Here is a 7084-nt window from a genome sequence, read left to right on the forward strand (position 1 = left end):
TTGGAAGCGGCAGAGCCTGGTACTATTGCCAAAGGCGGAGATACCACCCGAAGAACCGTCGGCATATAGACCAATATGCTTGATCGACACGGTGGGGAAGGTGCTCGAGAAGATCATCCTCAATAGAATGTTGAGGTACACCGAGGGTGTAAATGATCGCTCGAGCCGCCAGTTCGGCTTCCGATCTCATACTAATGGAACCACTGGCTTTGATGATTTCAATAAAAACTCCGCTGGGACTAGTTAAGGTTTCCTAAAAACTTTCTTGAATAAAAATCACCGAATCAACATGCATAACTCGTGGATTTGAATGAAATTCATGCTTACATAGCCTCATGCAACTATATGCTGTTAAGTGATGAGTTCAAGGATTGTTGAAAATTCTATGTCATCCGCAAAACAGACAAATTGGCCGGATTTCGTGAAAATCATGGCTCGGCTGTTGAGCCGCAGGCATTAGAATCCATCAAATTGTCGCAGATTCCAGCGAGATTCGAACGAACTAGACAGATCGACCGAAACCTTTACGCAGTTTCATTCGTCCATCGTCACCTTGATCAATTTAATGGGCTTCCCGGAGAAACCGTTCCCTAGAGAATGGGTCCTAATAAGAGAGGTCAGATTGCAGTCCTTCCGCCTTTAGAGGACATAGGGAGTAGTCAGGCCAGTTAGGAAGCTATCAATACACTAGCGCCATACCTTGGGGTATGTACACTCCCGTTCAAAAGTTTGGGGTCACCCCCTCAAAAACATGTCATTTTTTTAGGCCCATATCTCCGCCAATTTACGTCCGATTTCAAAACCCTAGGTTTCATTCAAAAGATAATAAGTCAAAGAAACTTTGAACATGATTTAAAAGAAACTTTTTCAAAAAAATTGGTATGTAAACTTAACCCAAAGTTGCCAAATTTTCTAAAAAAATGAATATAAACTTAAGGCAGTGTCGCTGGAAATTGGGTCGACCAAATTTTAAGATGAGAGCGGTAATATGACCCATTTTCTATTAGCTTTCAACTGCTTTTTACAGAACTTAGCTTAAAAATCTAGAAAAAAAGTTATTAAGTAAATTAATCCTTGATGTCATCGACCAAAAGTTTGGGGTCACCCCTCAATATGATGTATCGGCCAAAAGTTTGGGGTCACTTTCGTAAAACATGGAAAAGTTATTTGGTGATATCTTCGTCATCTATAGTTCAATTTTAATTATTCTTGGCTCATTTCAAAGATAATTAACTAAATTTACGTTTGATGTCTTCAACTTAACGTATTTAACGATTTTTGTATATAAAAATGTTATGTAAAGTTAGCACATTTTACCACGCTTCAAAAAATGAGGCAACTTTACGTTAAGTTTTAGTATGTAAATTCCAACAAATATGTGTGGTTCAATGTCTATGCAGTAAGTATCATTCATTTTGTTTCAAATAAGCCAAAAATTAAAATTGAATGAAAGATGACAAAGATATCAACAAATCACTTTTACATGTTTCACGATAGTGACCCCAAACTTTTGGCCGATACATCATATTGAGAGGTGACCCCAAACTTTTGGTCGATGACATCAAGGATTAATTTACTTAATAACTTTTTTTCTAGATTTTTTAGCTAAGTTCTGTAAAAAGCAGTTGAAAGCTAATAGAAAATGGGTCATATTACCGCTCTCATCTAAAAATTTGGTCGACCCAATTTCCAGCGACACTGCCGTAAGTTTATATTCATTTTTTAGAAAATTTGGCAACTTTGGGTTAAGTTTACATACGAAATTTTTTGAAAAAGTTTCTTTTAAATCATGTTCAAAGTTTCTTTGACTTATTATCTTTTGAATGAAACCTAGGGTTTTGAAATCGGACGTAAATTGGCGGAGATATGGGCCTGAAAAAATGACATGTTTTTGATGGGGTGACCCCAAACTTTTGAACGGGAGTGTATGTACAGGGGTGGCCAAAATGTTTGGGATAGGCAACTTTTTTTCTCTCCCAAAAAAGTTCAACATGGTGTAACTTTTCATAGAGTGCATCGAATATTCGCAAATTTTGACTGTTTATTAACCTATGTGCATCAGTGGTACAAATTCGAGCTTGATTGGTTATTCTTTCGCGAAGTTATAACCGATCTGGTAAAACACTATTTTTAAGACTATAAATTTTTGAACTGTCATATCTCGGAGACCAGTGAACCGAATTGAATGAAATTTTGAGCGATTATCCACAATATTGATTGATTGATTGATTTATCTTTATTTTTATCCACAATATAGTAATGCTTGAAAATCATTTAAAACATGGGTACTTTTCAAAAGCTGAAAAAAGTTATGATGGATTGACACTTCGAAAGATTAACCAATCGAGCTCAAATTTGTACCAATGATGCACTTATAATAGGTTGACAAACAGTCAAAATTTGAAAATATTTGATGCACTCTATGAAAAGTTACAGTTTGTTGAACTTTCTTGTGAGATAAAAAAAAAGTTGCCTATCCCAAACATTTTGGCCATCCCCTGTATGTATATATGTATTACGTATATAGGTAGCCATTACCCCTCTGAATTCAACATACCGCTATATGAAGGGCCAAAAGGGGGTGTGGTGGACCCGTAAGTAGAGACACTTACCCGAAGTCCGCGGGTCCATAAAAATCTCCTTCCAACAGTATGACAAGCGCCATACCTTGGTGTCCTCCTAAAAGAGCGAGCCACAAAGTTCGTAGCTTTAGGACTAGACAGCTAACCTCGAGGGTGTGTACTACACTTGCCCTCTCCGATCGCAATCTAACGGAACAAAATTAATTACTCCAAAACGAAGCATTTCCGATACATGATGTCTTCAACAAAGTTGTTTGACATCAGCAGGGGCATTGCTAAGAACGTAGTAGTTCGCAACTCGTCCACATCATCCAACTTCTTTGTTTTACGTCCTAGATATTTGACATCTTCGGCAAAGTTGTTCATTTTGACAAAATTCTACTGCCTACTGTTTTCGAGTTATGTAAAAAATTAAAAAAAAAAACACAATGAGAGAAACAGTTTTAAGCTTATTTCAACATTTTTACTAGAATCCATGTGAGTTTATTTTTTTTTTCTAATGCAAATATGTCAAACCAAACATATTTTACGGGAATATGTTGAATATTATCATTAAAAATAAAAAATAAAATTTGAAAAAATAGTGTGTATTTTAAACTTAAATATCTTACAAAGCGCAAAAAATTTAAACTTCCAATTTTCAGCAAATACGAATTAATAATAGTTGAACATACTGTCAACAATTTGAAGAGGTATTTTTTGGTGCTTTTCAGATAATAGTTTTTTAGTAACACTATAAATATAAGAAGTTTTTTTTTTATTCTTTATTAAAGTGATTTTCCTCCGTAGGAGGGTTCATCACTAAATAAATATAAGAAGTGCCAGCGTGTATATTTTTACTGTTATACATTAGAGAGTTTATGTATTCGAGAAAGTTGTTCATTTTAACTAAATAAAAAACTATTATTCAGACGTCAAAATTCCACGGCCTGCTGTTTTTGAATTATTGTATAAAAACTAGATTTTTTTGATAAAAAATACTAAAAAACACATTTCGATGCAATAGTACTGTTTTTTATTGTTTTTCTATAAAGATACATAGCAGATCGCGAAAATGTTAAAATGATAGAGACGTCTGTTTGCCTAGGCCGAAACGTTGCTCGGAAACTCAAATGGAGTTTTCATGGATTTCTAAACCATTTAGTGAAAAATTTTCGAGATTGTTTTCAGTCGTTACTTTAAGAGCACATACACTAATTTTCCGAAAGTTTTTGGTTTCCCAATCTAGTGCGAGAACTCTACCATCCACCAAAAAACATTTGGCGATCCGACAGTGGGTGGCGACCCGTAATCGTTAATTTTATAGAATTGGACCAAATGGTTTTCATTTGTATAACTTTAATCTTGCTAACCGACTGAAATTGATATGAATGTTATTTTAAAAACGTTGCAGTCCGCAGTCTCCTTAATATTTTAGGTTTGACACACACAGACAATAAAGCTGCGGATCACTGCTTTAGAAATAAAAAGTATTTGTGATAGAACTAAATATGGAATCGGAGTATGATGTATGTATCAACAATGTGAGGTCAACAAAAATCATCGACGGGTTTCGAAATTTCATCATCTGGCTGTGAATGTGAATTGCGTTTTTAAACTTTGAAAAGCTTATTTTTTTTTTAATATTATACAGAAGTGCATCTTTTTTCGAGCTACTATGATTTTTCCCAGATTTTTTGTGCTTTGTTTTGATACTTAAAATCAATTTGAAAGAGATTTTTCAATATCATTTTTTGACAGCCACGCAACAGCTTGACGGCTCCGCGCAGTACAAAACCGTACGAAGGTAATTCAACAAATCACTTCCACACAAACTTCAAATTGATATTCAAATAGGTTGCCAGACAGAAATGAAAATTTGGGTTTTGGCTCAGTTTGGCGTGCAGATTCAGAATTATGGAGTTATTTGAACATCGCTAAAGTAGCCAATAGAATAAATTAGTAAAAAAAAGTTTAAATAACAAACGTAAGTTCTAATCGTAAAATGATTAACAATATTGAAATAAGGATAATTTATGATTCTATCAAATTAATTGAAAACTAAAAATGTACCATATTAAAACAAGTTCATATAAATTTTAGTTCACTGTGTACCGATTTACTTAGTTGCAGCCTTTAAACACCCGTATCGTTTCGTCGCAAAGTTGCCGCTGTCTAATGGTTCACACTATGTGCTCCGATGTTGAAACTCGATGACGATGACGATAATGATGATTAAGTGCCACTGCTGATACGCTTTTATTGCGGGATTTCGCCACTCATTTGCCACCCCTTTCCTCTGCCTTTTGGATGGCGCTGAATGTCTCTGCCCTGTCTAATGCGATATTTAACAAGCTATTTTTAAATCACTCACGCCGAGTTGCTGCCAACAACCACTTCCATATCCTAGTCCACCGTGTGAAAGCTGCCCGCTCACATGATGTGTTGCTTGCTCACACCTCTTGCCTTCTTGAAGAGTGGAAAAGTCGGAAACTTTCAGCCAAAGTGGAGAAAATTTACGAGGAGCAAAACACGAGTAGGTGGTTAAGCATAAATCAGTACAATCGAAGTGTGTTTTTTTGTTCTTTAATTTTCACCGCAGAAACACTGAGGAGGAATGAGTTTTTTTATTCCTTATGCTTTGTTCAATCCATTGTGGAAATTGGCGTTTTGTGAAAAACTCAATCGGAAAGGAACGGGATGCACTTTCCATTCAGTACACTGGATTCAATGGGATTTTGCTGAACCATATATTTTAACACTTCTTTTCTCTCACCAGAATTTTGTTCTACTGATCACAGGAAAAGACAAAACTTTTTTACCAGAAAAAAAACTTTTAATTAACTTTCTTTTTCTTGGAGATTTATCACTGTATGCTCCTGTTTGAGAGCGTGTCTCTTTCTAACCCCCGCATTACTAGTGAAACTTTTCCTACTCTTTCTCTCTCTCACTCTTCATAGGTAGGAAGGATGAAACCACTTTTTCTCGTTTTTTTTTCGCAGAACAATCGTTTTTTCCTCCTTCACTTAGATAATTTATTCATTCATTTGCATCAAATGCTTTCGTAACACTAATTTTGCTACTCAAGTTTCTTCTTCTATTAGCACAAACTTGCGTTAACTGGTTCGGGCTTTATCTGATAAAGATGTTATGTGTTACTTCCTAGCCCGAACATTCCATTTGGATGCAATTTTCCCAATTCTTGCAGAAACAATCAAACTTCACTATCTGTTTCTATTTTCTGGAAGCTATTCAATCATCCACTAAAACTAGCTTTATTGCTCGATGCGGACACTGTGGAAACGATTAGGAGATCAATTAGCTAAAAATAACTGCTTCGATTGCAATTTACAACATATCCTACACGGGAAAGCTTCTTCAATAATTTTCACCAGAGACCCGATTTGCAGACGGAAAAATCCATACGCTCACTCGCACCGTTTGTTCTTCACTTCATCATTCATATTCCCAGCGGAAATGTGAGCCCGCAAATATTCGGATAAAGTGCAATCCTTTTTACCCAAAGTCACATCAATAAATCGACAGATCACTACCGGACTTTGGACGAAACTCTACGCCTGGTACACTTGGAACAAATCAGCCCTCGGAGCAATCCAGTTCTGGTGAAAAAAACGGCCCACCCGCCCGGAAAAAATGGGTCACTATCCGCTGCCGTTGTACGATAGGTACTCTTCGTTTGTGAGGCCACGAGCCAAGAGCCAAGAAACCAACATGACGAAGGTGTCAGAACATCGATTTGATGGAGCGAGCGGCTGGCAGAGCGACATCTGCTGGACGTACTTGCGCCGAAGCACACCGGAAGTAGGACGGCACTATACGCCCACCCAGTGCGACAGAAAAGGATCCACCAGTGATGGAGAAATGGAAAGAATGCGGTAACTGAGCTCTCCTTCTGTAGCAATTCAAATATTGTTGTTGTAATTATTTAGTATAGTTTTACAAAAACGCAATATCAACTGAAAGAAATTTTCTCGACTCCCTGGGCATAGAGTATCATTGTACTTGCCAACAATGTACAAATTCATACAACGGCAGGCAAAGAAAGCCCTTCAATTAATAACTGTCGAAGTGCTCTAAGAACACTAAGTTGAAGAGAGCCAGGCCAAGTTCCAATGCAAAAGTCGAGCCATAAAGAAGAAGAAGAAGAACCTGCCCAAAAGGTACAAAATCCTATCTCGTAGGTACAGCAATTAGTATGATACTAATCGATCCAGTTTTTTTTTATTATTATTATTTTCAGTTGGTTGTATTTCCTGATCGTTTATATTTTTCTATCGGGAATTGAGGTTACATGAGCTGATTAACAGATGCGATCCTGTGCTAGATTGACCCCCCTAGATGCTACTCCAGTATCGCTCTAAGTGTTCTCAAAGGCATTGCTTAAAATATTTCTCCGAAGGATATTTTTGGGATTTCTCTCCGATTTCTTCAAGGATTGCTCTCGAGATTCCTTCGGCGTTTTTATTAGGTATTTATCCTGGGATTCCCTTTAGGATTTTTCC

The 7084-nt window shown here is 36.6% G+C and overlaps 1 protein-coding gene across 19 annotated transcripts in view; it reads right to left on the reverse strand.

Annotated features, from left to right (window-relative positions):
• The window catches only part of LOC109415058 (RIMS-binding protein 2), a 248204-nt gene extending 241802 nt beyond the window's left edge, over nt 1-6402 (reverse strand). For 7 of the 19 annotated variants that reach the window (XM_062855742.1, XM_062855740.1, XM_062855739.1 and 4 more), the window contains exon 1: nt 4677-6400. The gene's annotated coding sequence lies outside the window, so the exon portion shown is untranslated. Of the gene's footprint in view, nt 1-4634 lie in introns of all 19 variants that reach the window. The other 12 variants (XM_062855732.1, XM_062855731.1, XM_062855735.1 and 9 more) reach the window with 11 other exon arrangements.
• Nucleotides 6403-7084: the final 682 nt, after the last annotated feature.

The sequence above is a fragment of the Aedes albopictus genome, chromosome 3 (genome assembly GCF_035046485.1).
Source record: "Aedes albopictus strain Foshan chromosome 3, AalbF5, whole genome shotgun sequence".
Taxonomy (NCBI): Eukaryota; Metazoa; Arthropoda; class Insecta; order Diptera; family Culicidae; genus Aedes; species Aedes albopictus.